This window comes from Schistocerca americana, chromosome X (genome assembly GCF_021461395.2).
Source record: "Schistocerca americana isolate TAMUIC-IGC-003095 chromosome X, iqSchAmer2.1, whole genome shotgun sequence".
In the NCBI taxonomy this organism is placed as follows: domain Eukaryota; kingdom Metazoa; phylum Arthropoda; class Insecta; order Orthoptera; family Acrididae; genus Schistocerca; species Schistocerca americana.
In genome coordinates, this window is record NC_060130.1 from 854995282 (window position 1) to 855016898 (window position 21617).

The 21617-nt window shown below is 45.6% G+C and overlaps 1 protein-coding gene across 1 annotated transcript in view; it reads left to right on the forward strand.

Annotated features, from left to right (window-relative positions):
- The first annotated feature begins 7447 nt into the window (after nt 1-7447).
- LOC124555243 (serpin A3-1-like) overlaps nt 7448-21617 on the forward strand; it is a 150385-nt gene continuing 136215 nt past the window's right edge. The window contains exon 1 of the mRNA XM_047129103.1: nt 7448-7498. The gene's annotated coding sequence lies outside the window, so the exon portion shown is untranslated. The remainder of the gene's footprint in view (nt 7499-21617) is intronic.

A 21617-nucleotide genomic window follows, 5' to 3' on the forward strand; every position in this document is an offset into this window, starting at 1 on the left:
TTAATTCGACTACATTCCATTATCTTCGTTTTGCTTTTGTTGGTGTTCATTTTATATCCTCCTTTCAAGACACTGTCCAATCCGATCAACTCCTCTTTCAAGTCCTTTGCTGTCGCTGACAAAATTACAATGTCATCGGCGAAACTCAAAGTTTTTATTTCTTCTCCATGGATTTTAATACCTACTTCGAATTTTTCTTTTGTTTCCTTCACTGCTTGCTCAATATACAGATTGAATAACATCGGGGAGAGGCTACAACCCTGTCTCACTCCCTTCCCAAACACTGCTTAACTTTCATGTCCCTCGATTCTTATAACTGGTTTCTGTACAAATTGTAAATAGCCTTTCGCTCCCTGTATTTTACCCCTGCCACCTTCAGAATTTGAAAGAGAGTGTTCCAGTCAACATTGTCAAAAGGTTTCTCTATGTCTACAAATGCTAGAAACATAGGTTTGCCTTTCCTTAATCTAGCTTCTAAGACAAATCGTAGGGTCAGTATTGCCTCACGTCTTCCTATATTTCTACGGAATCCAAACTGATCTTCCCCGAGGTCGGCTTCTACCAGTTTTTCCATTCGTCTGTAAAGAATTCGCGTTAGTATTTCGCATCCGTGACTTATTAAACTGATTGCTCGGTAATTTTCACATCTCTCAACACCTGCTTTCTTTGGGATTGGAATTATTATATCCTTCTTGAAGTCTGAGGGTATTTCGCCTGTCTCATACATCTTGCTCACCAGATGGTAGAGTCAGGACTGGCTCTCCCAAGGCCGTCAGAAGTTTTAATGGAATGTTGTCTACTCCCGGGGCCTTGTTTCGACTCAGGTCTTTCAGTGCTTTGTCAAACTCTTCACGCAGTATCGTATCTCTCATTTCATCTTCATCTACATCCTCTTCCATTTCCATAATATTGTCCTCAAGTACATCACCCTTGTATAGACCCTCTATATACTCCTTCCACCTTTCTGCTTTCCCTTGTTTGCTTAGAAGTGGGTTCCCATCTGAGCTCTTGATATTCATACAAGTGGTTCTCTTTTTTCCAAAGGTCTCTTTGATTTTCGTGTTGGCAGTACCTATCTTACCCCTAGTAAGATAAACCTCTACATCCTTACATTTGTCCTCTATCCATGCCTGCTAAGCCATTTTGCACTTTCTGCCGATCTCATTTTTGAGGCGTTTGTATTCCTTTTCGCCTGCTTCTTTTACTGCATTTTTATATTTTCTCCTTTCCTCAATTAAATTCAATATTTCTTCTGTTACCCATGGATTTCTACTAGCCCTCGTCTTTTTGCCTTCTTGATCCTCTGGTGCCTTCAATACTTCATTTCTCAAAGCTACCCATTCTTCTTCTACTGTATTTCTTTCCACATTCCTGTCAATTGTTTCCTTATGCTCTCCTTGAAAATCTGTACAAGCTCTGGTTTAGTCAGCTTATGCAGGAGCCCATCTCCTTAAATTCCCACTTTTTGCAGTTTCTTCAGTTTTAATCTACAGTTCATAACCAATAGATTGTGGTCAGAGTCCACATCTGCCCCTGGAAATGTCTTACAATTTAAAACCTGGTTCCTAAATCTCTGTGTTACCATTATATAATCTATCTGAAACCTGTCAGTATCACCAGGCTTCTTCCATGTATACAACTTTCTTTTATGATTCTTGAACCAAGTGTTAGCTATGATTAAGTTGTGCTCTGTGCAAAATTCTACCAGGCGGCTTCCTCTTTCATTCCTTAGCCCCAATCCATATTCACCTACTACGTTTCCCTCTCTTCCTTTTCCTGCTACCGAATTCCAGTAACCCATGACTATTAAATTTTCGTCTCCCTTCAGTACCTGAATAATTTCTTTTATTTCATCATACATTTCTTCAATTTCTTCATCACCTGCAGAGCTAGTTGGCATATAAACTTGTACTACTGTAGTAGGCGTGGGCTGCGTGTCTATCTTGGCCACAATAATGCGTTCACTATGCTGTTTGTAGTAGCTTACCCGTACTCCTATTTTTTTATTCATTATTAAACCTACTTCTGCATTACCCCTTTTTGATTTTGTATTTATAACCGTGTATTCGCCTGAATAAAAGTCTTGTTCCTCCTGCCAGCGAACTTCACTAATTCCTACTATAGATAACTTTAACCTATCCATTTCCCTTTTCAAATTTTCTAACCTACCTGTTCGATTAAGGGATCTGACATTCCACGCTCTGATCCGTAGAACGCCAGTTTTCTTTCTCCTGATAACGACGTCCTCCTGAGTAGTCCCCGCCCGGAGATCTGAATGGGAGACTATTTTACCTCCGGAATATTTTATCCGAGAGGACGCCATCATCATTAAACCACACAGTAAAGCTACATGCCCTCTCCTTGCTTTCGGCCGTTCGCAGTACCAGCACAGCAACGCCGTTTTGGCTAGTGTTACAAGGCCAGATCAGTCAATCATCCAGACTGTTACCCCTGCAACTATTGAAAAGGCTGCTGCCCCTCTTCAGGAACCACACGTTTGCCTGGCCCCTCAACAGTTACCCCTCCGTTGTGGTTGCACCTACGGTACGGCTATCTGTATCGCTGAGGCACGCAAGCCTCCCCACCAACGGCAAGGTCCATGGTTCTTTGGTGGGGAAACTGTCCTGCTGTACCGAGTATATCTGGGAAGGAATGACAAAGGCTGAGGCAGGCTGAGAATTGGCCCACATGCGATCTGCGAGACGTTTGGCACGTCGTGGATACCGCTGGATTGAACTAGCCGGAACTGAAGCAAGCCATCTAGCCCATTTTATCTGCGAATTCTTTGTGGCACTTAGCGGGGTGGTGCAGTGCTTAGCACTATCGACTCACATTCGGAAGGACGACAGTTCAAATCCCCGATCGACCATCCAGATTTATATTTCCGGTGATTGTCCTAAAATTCTCCAGGAAAATGCCGGGATGGTTCGCTCGAAAAGCGCACGGCCGATTCCCTCCTCCATCCTTCCGTACTCCGAGCTTCAGCTCCGTCTCTAATGACCTAGCTGTCGACGGGAGGTAAAACTCTAATCTCCTCCTTTTCCTCCCTTCCTTGAGCTACGCTCAGAACTGAAGCTATTTGCAGAAAATAACTATGCGACCGAGTTGCTTCTTCCCGCCCATCGTTCCGTTCCTAGTTCCAGAGCCACCGACTGCTTCGGCTCCCATTTAGCCAAGCACAAAGTCCAAAGCGACTGGAAAAAGACGCAGGTGACTCCAGTACATAAGAAAGGTAAAACAACCGACCAGCAAAATTAAAGACCAATATCCCAAACTTCTGTTTGCTCCAGAATCCTTGAACACATTCTCAATTCGAATACAATAAACTTTCTTGAGGCTAAGTAGCTTATGTCCACGAATCAGCATGGTTTTAGAAAGCATCGTTCGTGCGTAACTCAGCTTGCCCTTTTCTCACTTGATATACTGAGAACTATGGATCAAGGTCAACAGGCAGATTCCATATTTCTAGATTTCCGGAAATAATTTGACACGGTGCCCCATTGCAGGCTGTTAACGAAGATACGAGTATACGGAATATGTTTATACACTCCTGGTTCAAAAATGGCTCTGAGCACTATGGAACTCAACTGCTGTGGTCATAAGTCCCCTAGAACTTAGAACTACTTAAACCTAACGAACCTAAGGACAGCACACAACACCCAGCCATCACGAGGCAGAGAAAATCCATGACCCCGCCGGGAATCGAACCCGGGAACCCGGGCGTGGGAAGCGAGAACGCTACCGCACGACCACGAGATGCGGGCTATACACTCCTGGAAATGGAAAAAAGAACACATTGACACCGGTGTGTCAGACCCACCATACTTGCTCCGGACACTGCGAGAGGGCTGTACAAGCAATGATCACACGCACGGCACAGCGGACACACCAGGAACCGCGGTGTTGGCCGTCGAATGGCGCTAGCTGCGCAGCATTTGTGCTCCACCACCGTCAGTGTCAGCCAGTTTGCCGTGGCATACGGAGCTCCATCGCAGTCTTTAACACTGGTAGCATGCCGCGACAGCGTGGACGTGAACCGTATGTGCAGTTGACGGACTTTGAGCGAGGGCGTATAGTGGGCATGCGGGAGGCCGGGTGGACGTACCGCCGAATTGCTCAACACGTGGGGCGTGAGGTCTTCACAGTACATCGATGTTGTCGCCAGTGGTCGGCGGAAGGTGCACGTGCCCGTCGACCTGGGACCGGACCGCAGCGACGCACGGATGCACGCCAAGACCGTAGGATCCTACGCAGTGCCGTAGGGGACCGCACCGCCACTTCCCAGCAAATTATGGACACTGTTGCTCCTGGGGTATCGGCGAGGACCATTCGCAACCGTCTCCATGAAGCTGGGCTACGGTCCCGCACACCGTTAGGCCGTCTTCCGCTCACGCCCCAACATCGTGCAGCCCGCCTCCAGTGGTGTCGCGACAGGCGTGAATGGAGGGACGAATGGAGACGTGTCGTCTTCAGCGATGAGAGTCGCTTCTGCCTTGGTGCCAATGATGGTCGTATGCGTGTTTGGCGCCGTGCAGGTGAGCGCCACAATCAGGACTGCATACGACCGAGGCACACAGGGCCAACACCCGGCATCATGGTGTGGGGAGCGATCTCCTACACTGGCCGTACACCACTGGTGATCGTCGAGGGGACACTGAATAGTGCACGGTACATCCAAACCGTCATCGAACCCATCGTTCTACCATTCCTAGACCGGCAAGGGAACTTGCTGTTCCAACAGGACATGGCCGTGCGGTTAAAGGCGCTGTAGTCTGGAACCGCAAGACCGCTACGGTCGCAGGTTCGAATCCTGCCTCGGGCATGGATGTTTGTGATGTCCTTAGGTTAGTTAGGTTTAACTAGTTCTAAGTTCTAGGGGACTAATGACCTCAGCAGTTGAGTCCCATAGTGCTCCGAGCCATTTGAACCATTTTCCAACAGGACAATGCACGTCCGCATATATCCCGTGCCACCCAACGTGCTCTAGAAGGTGTAAGTCAACTGCCCTGGCCAGCAAGATCTCCGGATCTGTCCCCCATTGAGCATGTTTGGGACTGGATGAAGCGTCGTCTCACGCGGTCTGCACGTCCAGCACGAACGCTGGTCCAACTGAGGCGCCAGGTGGAAATGGCATGGCAAGCCGTTCCACAGGACTACATCCAGCATCTACGATCGTCTCCATGGGAGAATAGCAGCCTGCAATGCTGCGAAAGGTGGTTATACACTGTACTAGTGGCGACATTGTGCATGCTCTGTTGCCTGTGTCTATGTGCCTGTGGTTCTGTCAGTGTGATCATGTGATTTATCTGACCCCAGGAATGTGTCAATAAAGTTTCCCCTTCCTGGGACAATGAATTCACGATGTTCTTATTTCAATTTCCAGGAGTGTAGATATACGAGTGGCTCGAAGACTTCTTAAGCAATAGACCCCACTATGTCATCCTCGGCGGCGCGAGTTTATCAGAGACAGGGGTAGCGTTAGGAGTGCCCCAGGGAAGTGTGATAGGACGGCTGTTGTTCTCTGTATACATAAATGGTTTCGCGGGCAGTGTGGGCAACCATCTGCGGTTGTTTACTGATGATGCTGTGATTTACGGTAAGGTGTTGAAATTGAGTAATGGCTCTAAGCACTATGGGACTTAACGTCTGAGGTCATCAGTCCCATAGACTTAGAACTACTTAAACCTAACTAACCTAAGGGCATCACACACATCCATGAGCAAAGCAGGATTCTAATCTGCGACCGTAGCAGCCGCGTGGTTCCGGACTGAAGCGCCTAGAACCGCTAGTCCACAGCGGCTGGCGGTTGAGTGACTATAGGAAGATACAAGACGTCTTAGACAAAATTTCCGGTTGGTGTGATGAATGACAGCTAGCCCGAAATGTGGAAAAATGAAAGTTAATGCAGATGAGTAGAAAGAACAAGCCTGTAATGTTCCGATTAGGTATTACTTGGGTCCAGCTTGACAAAGTCAAGTCGTTTAAATATCTGGGCATAACGTTGCAGTGCGATATGAGGTGGAACGAGCGTGTGAAAACTGTGGTAGAGAAGGCAAATGTTGACTTCGGTTTATTGGAAGAATTTTAGGTTCAAAAATGGCTCTGAGCACTATGGGAGTTAACATTTGTGGTCATCAGTCCCCTAGATCTTAGAACTACTTAAACCCAGCTAACCTAAGGACATCACACACATCCATGCCCGAGGCAGGAGTCGAACCTGCGACCGTAGCGGTCACGCAGTTCCAGACTGAAGCGCCTAAAACCGCCGGCCGGCCGGCAAAGAATTTTAGGAAAGAGTGGTTCACCTACAAAGGAGACCGCATATAGGATGCCGGTGCGACCTATTCTTGAGTGCTGCAAGAGTGTTTGCGATCCACACGAGATCAGATTGAAGGAAGAAATGGAAGCAGTTCAGAGAAGGGCTGTAGATTTGTTACCGGTACGTAACTTAAGTATTACGGAGATAGTTTGGGTACTCAAATGGGAATCCCTGGAGGAATGCGGCGTTCTTTGCGGGAAACAATATTGAGAAAAGTTAGAGAACCGACATTTAAAGCTGACTGCCGAACGATACTGCTCCCGAAAACATACGTCGCGGGTAAGGACCACGAACATAAGATACGAGAAACAAGGGCTCATACAGAGGGGCACAGACAATCGTCTTTCCCTGTTTGCGAGTGGAACAGGAGGGAAACCGAGCGAGGTGGCCGACCGGGGTGGCCGAGTGGTTCTAGGCGCTACAGTCTGGAACCGCGTGACCGCTACGGTCGCAGGTTCGAATCCTGCCTCGGGCATGGATGTGTGTGATGTCCTTAGGTTAGTTAGGTTTAAGTGGTTCTAAGTTCTAGGGGACTGATGACCTCAGAAGTTAAGTCCCATAGTGCTCAGAGCCATTTGAACCATTTTCGAGCGAGGTGGAGCAGTGGCTAGCACACTGGACTCGTATTCGGGAGGACGACGGTTCAATCCCGCGTCCGGCCATCCTGATTTAGATTTTCCGTAATTTCCCTAAATCGCTCCAGGCAAATGCCGGGATGGTTCCTTTGTCCTTTGAAAGGGCACGGCCGACTTCCTTCCCTTTCCTTCCCTAATCCTATGAGACCGATGACCTCGCTGTCTGGTCTCCTCCCCCAAACAACCCAACCCAACAGGAGGGAAATGACAAGTAGTGGTACAGGGCACTCTCCACCACGCACCTTACGGTGGCTTGCGGAGTATCGATGCAGAAGTAGATGTAGAAATGAGGTATTACACGACAGCAAATTAGTGAGCCCGGCCGCATAGGCAAGAGGCGCGCAGATCTCGGTACAGTGACCAGGACGCGGGTGTAGAAGGGACGCGGCGTGAGTCAGCTGGCTGCGGTGTTTACGCGGTCGCGGCGCGCGTGCTGGCCGTGGCGGCTAGCGGCGGCCTCGCCGTGGGCAACCGGTTCGTCTGCTCACTCCGGCAGCGCTCGCCCGGCCGCGCGGACGTCGGCGCAGCACGCAGCACGCACCAGGTCAGTACCACCGCACAGCAGCTAACGAGTGCCGATACGCATCGTCTCGCCAGTCCCAAACGCAGCACGTGGCCTCGGGGCATCCCGATTGCTTCTGTGAAGTTGTCGGTCGCCTCGTATATCGCAACTCCGTTGACTGACATTCCGTGTGGCACGGTAGCGAGTGAGGTCGTTTAAGAACACAAAAAGGAATATTAGGTTCAACGTACTGTCGACATCGAGGTCATTAGAGACGGAGCACAGGCTCGGATTGTGTTAAGGATGATGAAAGAAACCTTCCCGGCCTCTGGCTGCAGCGATTTAGGGAAATCACGGTGAACCTAAATCTGCTTGACTGGACGTGGGTTTGAACCGTCGTCGGGAGGACGAATCCAGTGCTGCACCACCTCCCTCGGTGTTTAAGAACACGCCTCTTCGTGAATACTCGGGGTGGAGATTCAGAGATGACGTTCATTTCTATGCGCCTGGGCAACCCATCAGTGTCGCACTTATTAACGACTGTATAAACTATTTTACTGCTTCACAGATCCAAGAACACAAAGCCGCGTAACGCACCCTTAATGGAAGCGGGACTCCTTCAATTTCAGTACCTTAATGATCATTGTACAGCATTACTAAACGATCAGCGAGGGTCTGGGAATCTTTTTCTAAATTTCGCGTTGGGATATTTTGTAAGCAAATTTCGTCTGTTCTGCAATCGTGTGGCTACAGTGTCAGTATTTTTTGTACAGTTGTTTCAGCTATTTCAGACCTGCCTCTGCAACTAGTAGCAATTAGCAACTGAAAATACGGATTTGAATTTCCGTAAATAAGTTTCGTCGGATTCAAGTGATGTCGCCTAGAAAACCTCTTCATATTGTGATTTCGTGGTCGGAATTGCCGCTGTTCATACATGATTGCAGTTGAAACAATACTGAGTTCCACTGCAACTATGACGAATTCACTTAATTTTGAGCCGGCCGCGGTGGTCTCGCGGGTCTAGCCGCGCAGTCCGGAACCGCGCGACTGCTACTGTCGCCGGTTCGAATCCTGCCTCGGGCATGGATGTGTGTGATGTCCTTAGGTTAGTTAGGTTTAAGTAGTCCTAAGTTCTAGGGGACTGATGACCACAGCTGTTAAGTCCCATAGTGCTCAGAGCCATTTGAACCATTTTTGAACTTAATTTTGTGTTAATGCTGCGGGCTTCTAACAAATCGTGTTGAAGACTGTTACAAGTTCTGCATAATTCCGGCAGAAGTATTGTCAGTTTTTTTGGTGACAATGATTGAAAACTCATCACTTCTCACGACAATGGCAGCATCTGCTTGTTTCATCGTCATCAAGAAGCAGATTGGTAGATTAGCGGCAGGACATTCCTGCGTTAACTAAGATACGTTATTTTGTTGTCATCTATAGATTCATTTTACACTCACTTACGAGCTATTTCTTTTGAGCTGTGATGGCTTTTTCTTGCTTGTCCCGGCATTTGAAATACGCTTTGAGGTGCCGTTTCTTCCTCTTCGGCGCTATTCTCGTCTTTAAGGCATCAGCATTTGAGTATTTCCTCGTTTTACACTTTTGTTTCCGCATCGTGACAACATCCCTTTAAATTTCTCGGTAACTAGTATAACTTTTATGTATGATAGTAACACACTGGGGGAGATTTTTATTTATCTATCTAACTTTCGTACCAGCTTTTGCTCTATAGTTCCAGAGATCCGAGAGCCAGTATCCGTGAATTTTTTCTGGAGATATGAAAGTGCATTCTTGTCACTTTCTTCAGACCGATTATCAAAAGCACTAAGCAGCAGAAAATACTGATTAGAAATTGCGTATATGTTCTCCAAGAAATGAAAATTGTATGGAGTGAATTGTACATTTGTGAAATGAATTAATTTCATTCACTTCTTTTAAATATACAACCGAGGAAACTGAAGTTAATTGCCTGAATAAAATAATGTACCTTGAAAATATATGTGACGCAAAGTCGATCCGTGAGGAAGTCCTTTGGGAATAATTTTAATTTTGTGGCTATATAGTACCACTCTCAGATACGTGTGTCGTTAATTGTATTAGTCTCCATCAAAATATATGTCACTTCATTTAAAAGTTAAGCAAATTTTTGATTAAGAAAAAAGGCAGTTATAGTAACAGCACTGGAAAATTTGTGAAGACAGAGAAGCTTCCGATTTTCTCAAATGGAATGTCGTGTATGTTATGCCTGTTAAGGTTTCTGGATGGTATGGCAGAGTGTTGCCGTATGGCGCCAATATTCATGACCATTATAATACATATAGAAAAGAATGGAAAATGAAGACATCAAAACTAGTTCTATTAGTTACATGTCATCCACGTTGTGTTGGAGACAAAGATAATCGTCGTCGTTGCGTATTTGCTGATGTGATAAACAATATAGCATCCAACCAAAAGTGTTCATTCTTTTTTTCAACTTTGAAACGGAACATGCTCTGTTCAGTATTGTTTCATCAGTAGATGAACAAGATATGTAGCTTACCAACGAAGAACCGAGGACTGCTGAACAGGATATCTAATTTAAAAACTATACCTTGTGTAGTTCTGAATCAGTTCCAAGCAATGTGCTCACTTCACGAGACCTAGGCGTATACGAAATGATTTACGTGATCATATTCAGTTGCATGCTCTTTGAAAACTCGTATCCTGCCACCAAATTTATCTGAGCATTCAACAACAAAACCACTAGAAACGCTCAGTTTTCTGCCACTCTGCACTGTATATACACGTCACATATTAGCACAAAATGACCTCAGCGGTGAAGTTCCCGCCAACGCAGTGACATGTGCAAACCAGAAACGAGAGTACAGACAAGTCACTGTGCACTCTGAGATATTCCGAGTAGTTATCACATCTCTTCATGGTTCAGATCCTGTTCTGCGGGAAAATACGCTACGTTCGAAGAGTCAGCACTTTCGCCACACAAAGAAGACGGTTTGTCCACACAGGTCTGCACTTCATTAGTGGTCATAACGTGCTGTAAGAAAATAAGATAACAATTATTTACGCACAATTATCTAACGTATGTAAATTATAAGGGGCGTTCAAAAAGAAACGAGCCGGAGGCATAATTACAGAAATCAGTACCTGTATGTTAGAAGTACTGACTCTGGCTGATGAGACATTTGTCCCATTGTGACACAAAGCGGTGAATGGCTGTCTCATAAAATTCTCGGGGCTGCAATGTTAACCAGTTCCGCACGTACAGCTGGGCGTCGTCGTCCGAGGTAAATCGTTTGGCTCTTGCAGAGCCTTTTTAAGGGGACCAAACATGGCGTACCCACAGGGAGAGCTGTCCTGATTGTATGGAGGGTGGCCGAGAGCCTCCCATCTGAATTTCTGTAGGAGTGCCACGACTGTGTTTGCCGTATGAGGCTTTGCGTTGTCGTGGAGCAGAATGACCCCACGCCTGAGATTGCCTGGTCGTTTTGATTTGAACGCTTGGCGAAGGGTAGACAAGGTTTACGAGGAACGCTGGGCATTCACTGTTGCTACAGGAAGCGAATGAGAAGGCGCCATCTAGATCAAAGAAGAACGTCAGCATAACCTTTCCGGTTCACCTCGGACGACGACGCCCAGCTGTACGTGCGGAACTGGTTAACATTGCAGCCCCGGGAATTTTATGAGACAGCCATTCACCGCCTTGTGTCACAGTGGGACAAGTGTCTCAACAGCCAGGGTCAGTACTTCTAACACACATGTACTGGTTTCTGTAATTATGCCTCCGGCTCGTTTCTTTATGAACGCCCCTTACACGCATCCTTTGAATTAATGTCGTAAGCTAAAGGTGCAATTAAAGATGGGTTTCATAGGAATAGAAAACACAGTAATGAACCACTGAATTAGAGATACGAGTTATCACAATTAATACAATATTACGGGCTGTTATGTCGTGATCGAATGGATTTCACATTAAAACCCAAAGTTTCGTCCCCATCTGCAGAGGACATTTTCAAAGATGATCGTAGCTTCTTTGAGTGTTGGACCCACATCCTGGCTCGCTACTGAATGAATGTGAAATCCATGTGACCACGACTTAATAGTCATAGTATTTTATTAATTGTCACATTTTCGGACGTGAAAAAAAAAAAATAGCTCTGAGCACCATGGGACTTAACAGCTGAGGTCATCAGTCCCCTAGAACTTAGAACTACTTAAACATAACTAACCTAAGGACATCATACACATCCATGCCCGAGGCAGGATTCGAACCTGCGACCGTAGCGGTCGCACGGTTCCAGACTGAAGAGCCTAGAACCGGTCGGCCAGCCCGGCCAGCTCCGGACGTGAAAGTTTACATTTTACTAACGATGCCACTTGTGTTCGACAGACAGTTGTAGTGTCTCCCCGACGAATGGTATAGCTTAGCATACCACATTGAAACGTTCCTTTCGTCCTTACTTCGTGGCTTCCACGGCGTCGCGTGAAATCAAAGTAATGGCCGCGGCTAGAATCCATGTAACTTGGCGATGTCTAATGCGACACATTGTTCCGCCGTTAAGCGGAAATATTTACTGGAGAACCAGATTAATTCTCTACGCTAATACATCTGTAGAACAAGGTGAAACTAAATAAGTTAAGCTAAATAAAATAAGCTGAATAAGGTCGCCAGATTTTCTTCGACCTGCGAGGGAGGTTTAAACATCTCACTACTCTGACGTCACCAGTTAGGAGCTCTATAGCTATCAACCACTCTCAGGATGATTACGGCATCCGACCACTGGACTGAATGTTTACACAGCTACCAGCTTATACTTCGCCTCCAACTGGCTTTGATCACTTTCCGCAGATTATCTCCGCAACAGCAAATCTGGAATACAGTTCAAAGTCAATAGGGAAAGAGTCACACAAAAGCAACACACTCATATTTCCACGGAAAAGAATATAATTTATTAGCTTCAATGGAAACCCTGTGAAGTCTGTCTCGTTCAGTAAACGCGATGGCCCAGCTAGGTACTTGGATCCACAACGCAGTCTGAGTTCTCTGACTACTGGGCGTCTGCACATTCACGAAGTGGGAACACTCGCCTAGAAACACGTAATGACTAAATCCTAAATTCACATCAACACACTTACGGATTCTGTCCATTTTTATTACTGCAAAACATAACTTTTTTGATCGCGGAGGAGAACCTCCTGGAGTCTTCCGAAATACACCAGCTCCACCCCTGAGACTACACCACCTCTACACTACGTGATGACTGCAGACAGACTATCCGATTTCGCGATTCCAAACTTGTCATGAAACTGTTATAATATTCAGGTAATTCAGCCAACCACAATCAGTAGCAGTAATATAGGTATTTTCATTGCAATTTCCTCTCTCAACTAATAGCACTTCTGTAAAGTGCTGCCTCCTGCCAAGACGATCGGAAGTTTCTTTCCAACTGATGTCGGAAATCACCGGCCATCACTGGAAATAGCGAAAATTTAAGCCAGCATGTAGGATCCAGACACAAACCGTTATGAGAAATAGAGAGATAGATCAGTACATCATCTCGAGGCTGGGGAAAAGCGCCATTGCCATTGCTACGAACAACTGTCCATGGCGACAAAAGGCAGCTCGAAATCTGCTGGGGGCACTTCCAATGACATGTCTGAACGTCTGTGGAACAATGATAGCCCATTCTTCCTCAAGAGCCGAAATCAGAGAAGGTAGTGATGTTGGCCGCTGGCATCTCGAGCGAACTTGACGTTCTAACTCCTTCCTAAGGCGTTCCGTTGGGTTCAGGTCGGGACTATCAGCAGGTCAGTCCATTTCAGGAATGTTAATTTCCGCAAACCATTGCCTTACAAAGGCTGGTTGTATTATCATGTAGAAACAAACACTCATCGTCTCTGAACTGTTCTGCTACTGAATCCAGTACACAATGCTCTAAAATCTATTCCTGCACTTCGGCATTTAGCGTTTCCTAAAGCACAATAAGGATACCACACCCTGACCAGGAAAAACAACCCCCCTCCCCCCCCCCCCCCCCAACTTAACACTAGCTCCTTCCTGTACACTTCACTGTTGACCCTACACATAATAGCAGGTAACGTTCTGCAGGCATTCTCCAATCCCTAACCCTTTAATCGGATTGCGACAGATAACCGTTTCTATTCATCTACTGTCCAGAGAGGTCGCTCTTTACACTACCTCAAGCGTCACTTAGCAGTCACTACAGAAACGTATGACATACAAGGAGATGCTCGACCACTGTACCCATTATTTTTAACTCCATATACACAGTGATTGTGCTAGCTGGACTGCCGGTAGCACTTCGCAACTCACGAGCGATTCCTTTCGCTGATTTCGTACTATTTTTTACAACTGTTCTCCGCAATGCTCGACGGTCTCTGTACATGAGATCTGCTTGGTCTTGTTTTACCTGTGGGTATTACTTTGCGTTTCCTCTTCACGGTCACACCACCAACAGTCGACTACGGAAGTTTCAGAAGGTTTTAAATATCGCTAATGGATCTGTTACTCAGGTGACATCCAATGACTAGTCCACGATCGAAGTCACTGAGCCCTCCAGAATGACCCATTCTGCTGTTACAATTTCTCTACTGACAACACAATACTCCCCGCCTCCTGTTATATTAGCGGGTCCGCCTCTCGTGATATTTAGTGGTGGTGATGATGATGATGCTTTGTTTGTGGAGCGCTCAACTGCGCTGTCATCAGCGCCCGTACAAAGTCCCAATTTTTACAAGTCCCATTTTTATACAATCCAATCCAGGCACTCTCACGAATGATGAAACAATGAAACAATGATGACAACACAAACACCCAGTCCCCGGGAAAAAAAATACCCAACCCGGCCGGGAATCGAACCCAGGACCCCGTGATCCAGAGGGAGCAACGCTAGCCACTTTTTGTTTCTATTGATCTTTATTGCCTTTCATAGTAGACCACGAGCTGCGGACACATTTATTGGTGAATTTCGCGCTGCGTACGGGTGTCTGGATAGTTTTGATCAGATACTGTATGAAACAACGTGACTGGGATTTCATCAGCCATGTACTGGCAGATGGTGTCACAGTCGCACGTAGGTTGGACAAGCTGCGTAATATCACTGTATTTCATCGTGGCCAGAACGTGAGTCGCCTGGACTGATCAGTCAAGGTACATGCTGAAACGGACCGACAGCAGGGGCGTCTAAAACCATTTTTAATTAAGCATACCACTTGTGAACAGGGTACAGGACGGAGTTAGTCTCGCGGGAGATTATTATATCTGGTGGAATGGGGGCTCTGGTACATTTTGGGATTAACCGAGCGGTCTTAGGCGCTGCAGTCATGGACTGTGCGGCTGGTCCCGGCGGAGGTTCGAGTCCTCCCTCGGGCATGGGTGTGTGTGTTTGTCCTTAGGATAATTTCGGTTAAGTAGTGTGTAAGCTTAGGCACTGATGACCTTAGCAGTTAAGTCCCATAAGATTTCACACACATTAGAATATTAGAATATTTATCTCTACCTCTCCTTACGTCGAACGACACAGGAATCTACTGCCCGAGCTTTTGCAGGTACGCTGTACCTTCTACAAGACAATACACCGTACAATTGCCCCCCCCCCCCCCTCTACCATAGAAACTGACAGAAGAACACAACGAAAGAGAGTTTGATTGTGTGGCCAGGAAGGTTACCTGATCTCAGTAACCATACCTGCACGCCGTAGAATGAGATGAACGCTCCCGGAATACGGCACCGACTAACTTGGCCGAGTTTTAGGTGACGTATGAGCGCCCATGGATCGCAATGGCATTCCCTTTATTTTCTGCGTTTCCATACCTCTACGTGTCACGGCAGCAAACAGAACGAAAGAGGGTGCTAAACGTTACTAGTTGTCTGCCAGTAATTAAACTGCTCGCGAGTGTGCGTGAATGGAGTACTTAGTACAGGGGCAAGCTTAAAGCGAAGCGAACGTATCAGCAATAGCCACCAACATGAATCTGCTGATAGAAAAAGGAAGTCAGAAGTAAAACTTTTCTCTACCCACAATTAATAGTTGCCAGTCAGTTAAACCGTAAAGCGCTAGTAACCTTTTAATAATTGAAAACCATTTCGTAGAATTTACCAACTCAATTTCCGTGAAATGCTGTCCATTATTTTCCATTGTCATATCTTTTGCATTACTATCTAAAGCGAAACCATGAACACTCACTTTGCTCTTCAGTAGATGGCCTCAGTTTTTCTCTTAGTTCATTCCGATAAACCCTGCATTTTGAAGCACTATTCTAGTAAAGATCGTACAAGCTTCATATGAAAATTTGCTTCGTAAACAGTTTCCTGTTTTACAATACCCTATGAATCGTCCGAAACCTGGCAACTAGTTTATTCGCGAATGACCGTCTAAACCTTGTTTTCCGCGACATGCGTGCAGATTGTTACTTTCAGGAATTTGGATGATATATCTGCCATTAGTTTTAGTGTCAACACAATTTTTCTCCCAAAATGAGAGAGAAATAGTACACAGACATAGGTGACAAAAAGTCGAACTCTAACATCTGTGCTTGAATTGCATGTATAAAAACGCACCTGTAGAGATAGCTGTAGTCCGTTAATCAATCAGAGAGGTACGCCTGTAATTGAACTATAAAGCTTCTGTCACCCCAGCAGGAAGATACAACCAAAGCTAAATGTCACATACACTGCCAGAGAAGTATCATAATTCTCTCCAAATAAAGCAGAATTTGAACAGAATACACAGAGGCAAACACAAATAGTAGCCTAACAGCTAGATATCGTTCTGCGCGGCTAATGTAATGATTCTGTTACAGAGCGACGGAGCAGGAAGTGTATAGTTGGAAAAGATTCAGACTCTCTTGCTGTAATAGGATACTTACCACACTGGAAAGACAAGTGGAAGGAAAAGTCAGAATCATAAAACGACCCCCATACTCCAGTCGAACTTTAAATGGATGACTGACGCATGTGGACGAACTGAAACTTTCAGCAAGGAGATCGCTGTTCTTGTGTATACCAGGCACAAGCTCTTGCTCTAAGTGCATCTAACGTTCCGTAGAAAGAACGACCTCATCTGATGGAGAACTAAACGCTAAGTGGCCGCAGCAATCTTTTTAACATATGCTCCTCTCATAGAGCTTTCCGTACCATTCCTCATAAGGAACATGATAACGTCGGCTAACATGGGTTGAGGTATTGAGAGCCTCATGATATTGGAAAATGTGTGAACATTGGAGAAAACTTACAATATTGTTGTAAGCCATCACGTTCTCCGACTGTGGCAGACACAACTCAGTGAGAAGTGCTCGGCAGTCTTCATATAGATTTTCGTGTCAGGCAGAAAAGTGCCCAAAATTATGTCACCGAGAAAAGTTATTGGCGAGGTAAATTTAACGTTGGAGAGACAACTTGCTGTGCTGAAAAATCGCAGCTAGGTCCAGAAATGGGTGAATCATATTACCAACACGATCCACCACTTGGCTGAGGCGCCCATCCGTTAGTCGTTAGAGCAACTACGAAGGAGCCTGTCCCATGGTGAATTGATGATTGCTACTTTGCAGTCACGGGCAATCCAACAGTACTGCGAAAGTTCAAATGCCACCAAAAAGCAATGAACTCTGCAGGGTCTTGGTTAAAGAAGGTTAAATGATGATGAATTATGTAAGAAGAGTAAGTCATTCCACACACTCATCGCGTAACAGGTGTCTTTGTTTTCGATGACAAAGCCTACGATATTACTTAAACACGTAACATCCTCGTAGAGCTCCATAAATCGGGCTTCTCGGGACGTTTTTCCAACTTAACGTCCTTTCATTGCTTCCATCCACCCTATTTTAAACATCAAGCCAATGACGCTCTGTCTAACTGCTTTGAACAGCAGAACGTGCCAGTAGCAGATTGTAGTTGGCAGGCTGCCGGAGTAGGTAGACAAAACGGGTTTCAATTTTCGATGATGATATAATCATTTGTGTGCTCTCATCGAGATCTTTAGTGCCCATACTAAAATATGATGAAATATGAGTGGTTGAAATGGCTTATCATTAAAAGAAATGGCCGTGCGTTTCTAGGCGCTACAGTCAGGAAACGAGCGACCGCGGCGGTCGCAAGTTCGAATCCTGCCTCGGGCATGGATTTGTATGATATCCTTAGGTTAGTTAGGTTTAATTAGTTCTAAGTTCTAAGGGAACTGATGACCTCAGAAGTTAAGTCCCATAGTGCTCAGAGCGATTTGAACCAACCATTTTGAACCATAAAAAGAAATCTACACTTAAATGAAAATAAAATATTTCGCTTGAAGTTCGATTGTACAGATATCATCAATACACACACAACCTCTCTCTCCCTCCCCCCCCCCCCTCTCTCTCTCTCTCTCTCTCTCTCTCTCTCTCTCTCTCTCTCTCTCTCTCTCTCTCCCCTCCCTCTCTCTCTCTCTCTCTCACACACACACACACACACACACACACTCACACACAAAATAAAAACTGTTCATATGACAGTTTTTAAAAGTTTTTCTTTAATAGAAGTAGAACTCAATAAAGAAGTGATTAACAGAGTGTCCGGCCCGCATCTCGTGGTCGTGCGATAGCGTTCTCGCTTCCCACGCCCGGGTTCCCGGGTTCGATTCCCGGCGGGGTCAGGGATTTTCTCTGCCTCGTGATGGCTGGGTGTTGTGTGCCGTTCTTAGGTTAGTTAGGTTTAAGTAGATCTAAGTTCTAGGGGACTGATGACCGTAGCAGTTAAGTCCCATAGTGCTCAGAGCCATTTGAACCATTTGAACAGGGTGTCCGATATATGTGCGTAGCTGATAATTAGATGACAAACGATGAGCCGGTCACTCTCCGACACCCTAAAACTTCCTGTGTAAGACTTTAGGATGGAGTGCGCGCAATGGAAAACACACTTGTCTCGTCATTAGCTAAAGCAGAGGGCATGTCCCCACTTACATTAGCCAATGCGCTCAAGGCCGAATTACTTTAAACTCTATTAAAATCTAACCCTGGTAAATGGTACGCCACAAGCTCTAGAGACTGGAGATCCTTCTGCTGTAGTAGGAATCCATTCGTTAGTGGACACCGTTCTATTCGACCGGAGTTTATTGTCCCTTACGCGCCGCCAGTCTTCATCAGACAACCTCATGGCTTTTTTACCCAATGCCGAGGTGCCAGCTTGTAAAGGAATGACACAAACTCACATTGAATTCCCTGCAGGCCTTCTTGGCTGCTACATCTACTAGCTAATTTCCCCAAATTCCTACTTGCTCTGACACCCAGAGGAGTGGTAATACCTACTTCTTCTGCTGTTGAAGGAAGAGTAATTTTTCCTGTGTTATTTAGACAAAAAATGGTTCAAATGGCTCTGAGCACCATGGGACTCTACATCTTAGGTCATCAGTCCCCTAGAATTTAGAACTACTTAAACCTAACTAACCTAAGGACATCACACACATCCATGCCCGAGGCAGGAGTCGAACCTGCTACCGTAGCGGCCGCGCGGTTCCAATCTGTATTTAGACAATTATTTCTGCCGAGACCGTTTGTTGCAATGCTTGTAGAGCACTAAGGGAATCGGAGCAGATAAGAAAAACTTTGACATCACCTCTTTTGCACCATTGCCACCAACATATCGCAAAGCTCATTACTAAAAACTATTAACCGAATGGGTAGTCGATACGTGAATAGTTGGTCAGGGAAGACTGTGGTGAACCTATATCTTTTTGCCTTAAGTCATCTACACATAACTTCAGTAAAATTGCCGTGTTTATCTAGAAGTACTAAAGAAATAGATTTACATTTTATATTAGGAGAGCATGATTTCTTGAACAGAGCCGATTATAAAATAATTCTGTGCGTCTTGAGAAGTGAATGGGAATTTTTATGCGGCCCTCGCCTAAAACATCGGTATCTGCGACACCCATTTGTGAAAGGCTGCCGTAGTAGGAATTATTTACGTGTATCGTAAATAACCTCGTTGCTCGCCGTCGTATAATAAAGTATCGTTCAAAATTTGGGCGGTAAATGGAGTGGTATGTATCTGAGAACGGATAAGAATACATTTTGTATGCTTGTCGCACCAAAAGGATTTTCCGTTTGAGGTGCAGTGTTGGTCACCAACCACGGTGCAGAGGCTGGATATGGTTCTCGTCTTAAACGCTACAGTGGACGGCGTTTAATATTTGTAAGTATTATTCTCTGTCTGACTCAAACACTGTACAGCTATACTCGTGACGGGATCATCCAAAGTTCGATAAAAGCGGAGAAGATAAGTTCTGCCTCCTACCCAAGCCATGTGATGAACACATTATATCTACTGCTCTCGGACACCTTGTCTTTACATTTTTGAGGTGTTACTGCCAGAAAATTTTTCATCAAGATTAGGCCCAGTAATCTTACCGCTTATGTGAAGTGGAGTCCCACATGCTCTAATCAGGTAAATTAAAAACAGGGAGTGCAAACGGATAAAAAAGGAATTTTCAGTCGAAAATCTGAAACAGGTTTTACCTGCCCTTTCGTCCCCTAATTTTCAACTGTAGCTCGCGTGTGATACTTGCAGTGCTGGGAGACGAGCTAATAAGAAAGAAGTCGTCCACGATTAGGAATCACTCTACAGGGCACCTCACCGTGAACATAATACCGTTAATAGCAACAGCGAACAAGATCAAACTCAAAAGACTACATTGAGGGTCATGGTTTTCTTGCTCAAAACTATGGGGTAAGATATTGCCGACTGTGTATTTAAAATGGCGTGTTGAAAGGTATGACCGTAGCACTAGTGATAAACTTCCACCAGACGCGACATTCATTGAGCTGTTCGAGGATATTATGCCTCCAAGTGCTATTGTATAACTTCTCAAAGTCGAAGCAACCAATTGTTACGTGATGTCTGCACAGGAAAGCCTGTTCTATAGCAGCCTTCTGGAGGGTCAGATTGTCGATGGTCGTTCGATATCTCCTGAACTCACATTGAGGTCGATTAAGGAGCTATCTGCATTCTAAGCCTCATTCAAAGCCGACGCTTACCACACACTCCATGCTATTTGCGAAGTAGGTAATGTTGGTATCACTACTATAGATACTCAGGTATGATCAGTTCTCGCGAGATTTTAAGAGGGTCATTGTAGTGGACCCTGATACTCAAAACGTCTCAAAGTTTCCTGCTGTCGCTCAAGAACTGATCCTATGCATAGCCCTAGTTTGCACCTGATACTAGAGCGGTATTCACCACTCTACAAGGGAACAAGCGGTCTTCGATGTTGGCTTGAAGACTGTCGTATATATGCTTCATTGGCGTGATGGCTCACCTTTTTTAAATTAGCTAACCATTCTCCGACTTTGTCATCGCGTTCAACAGAGCGGTTCATGTTTACAGGGTCCAGTCCATCGTACTGAGCACCCATTGTGGCGGCTGATATTCTGGCGCAGCTCTATCTGATTGGTGAATCCAGACTGAGAAGACGTTTAGAATGTAAGTCGTCAAACACTTCCCAACCATCAGTGTGTGTGAGGCCGAAATATCGATTGCAGAGAACAATCTCGTAGCAACGCTAAAGGTAATATGGCCACACAGGAAGAATGGGCGGGGAAACTGGGTCATGAAGTTGGAGTTAGCGTCCTGATCGATTGGCTGATGAGGGGGCAGGCAAAGGGAAAATATGTTACCCTATGTTGCACATAAGCGATGGTAGAAACTACTTACGTGTTGGTAACAGCGGGGAGAAGAGAAATATGCATAATCTAAAGTTATCACACTGGACTAGCATTCGGGAGGACGACGGTTCAATCACGCGTCCGGCCATCCTGATTTAGGTTTTCGTGATTTCCCTAAATCGCTTCAGGTAAATGCCGGGATGGTTCCTTTGAAAGGGCACGGCCGACTTCCTTCCCCGTCCTTCCCTAATCCGATGAGACCAATGACATTGCTGTTTGATCTCCTCCCCCAAAACAACCCAACCCATAATCTAAAATGACGAGCGCTTCATTCTTAGCCCTCTCCGCACGCAGGTCGTCCATTGTGTGGAGACTATATCCACTTGGCAGAGGGGTCTCGGAAATCTGAAAATGTGTCTCCTGTAGACAGAAGAGCAGTAGTCTGTCCCGTACTATCAATTTCAGTTCCTTCACGTGACTCCTGAACCCACTGATGCCCCAGTGTAGTATGGAG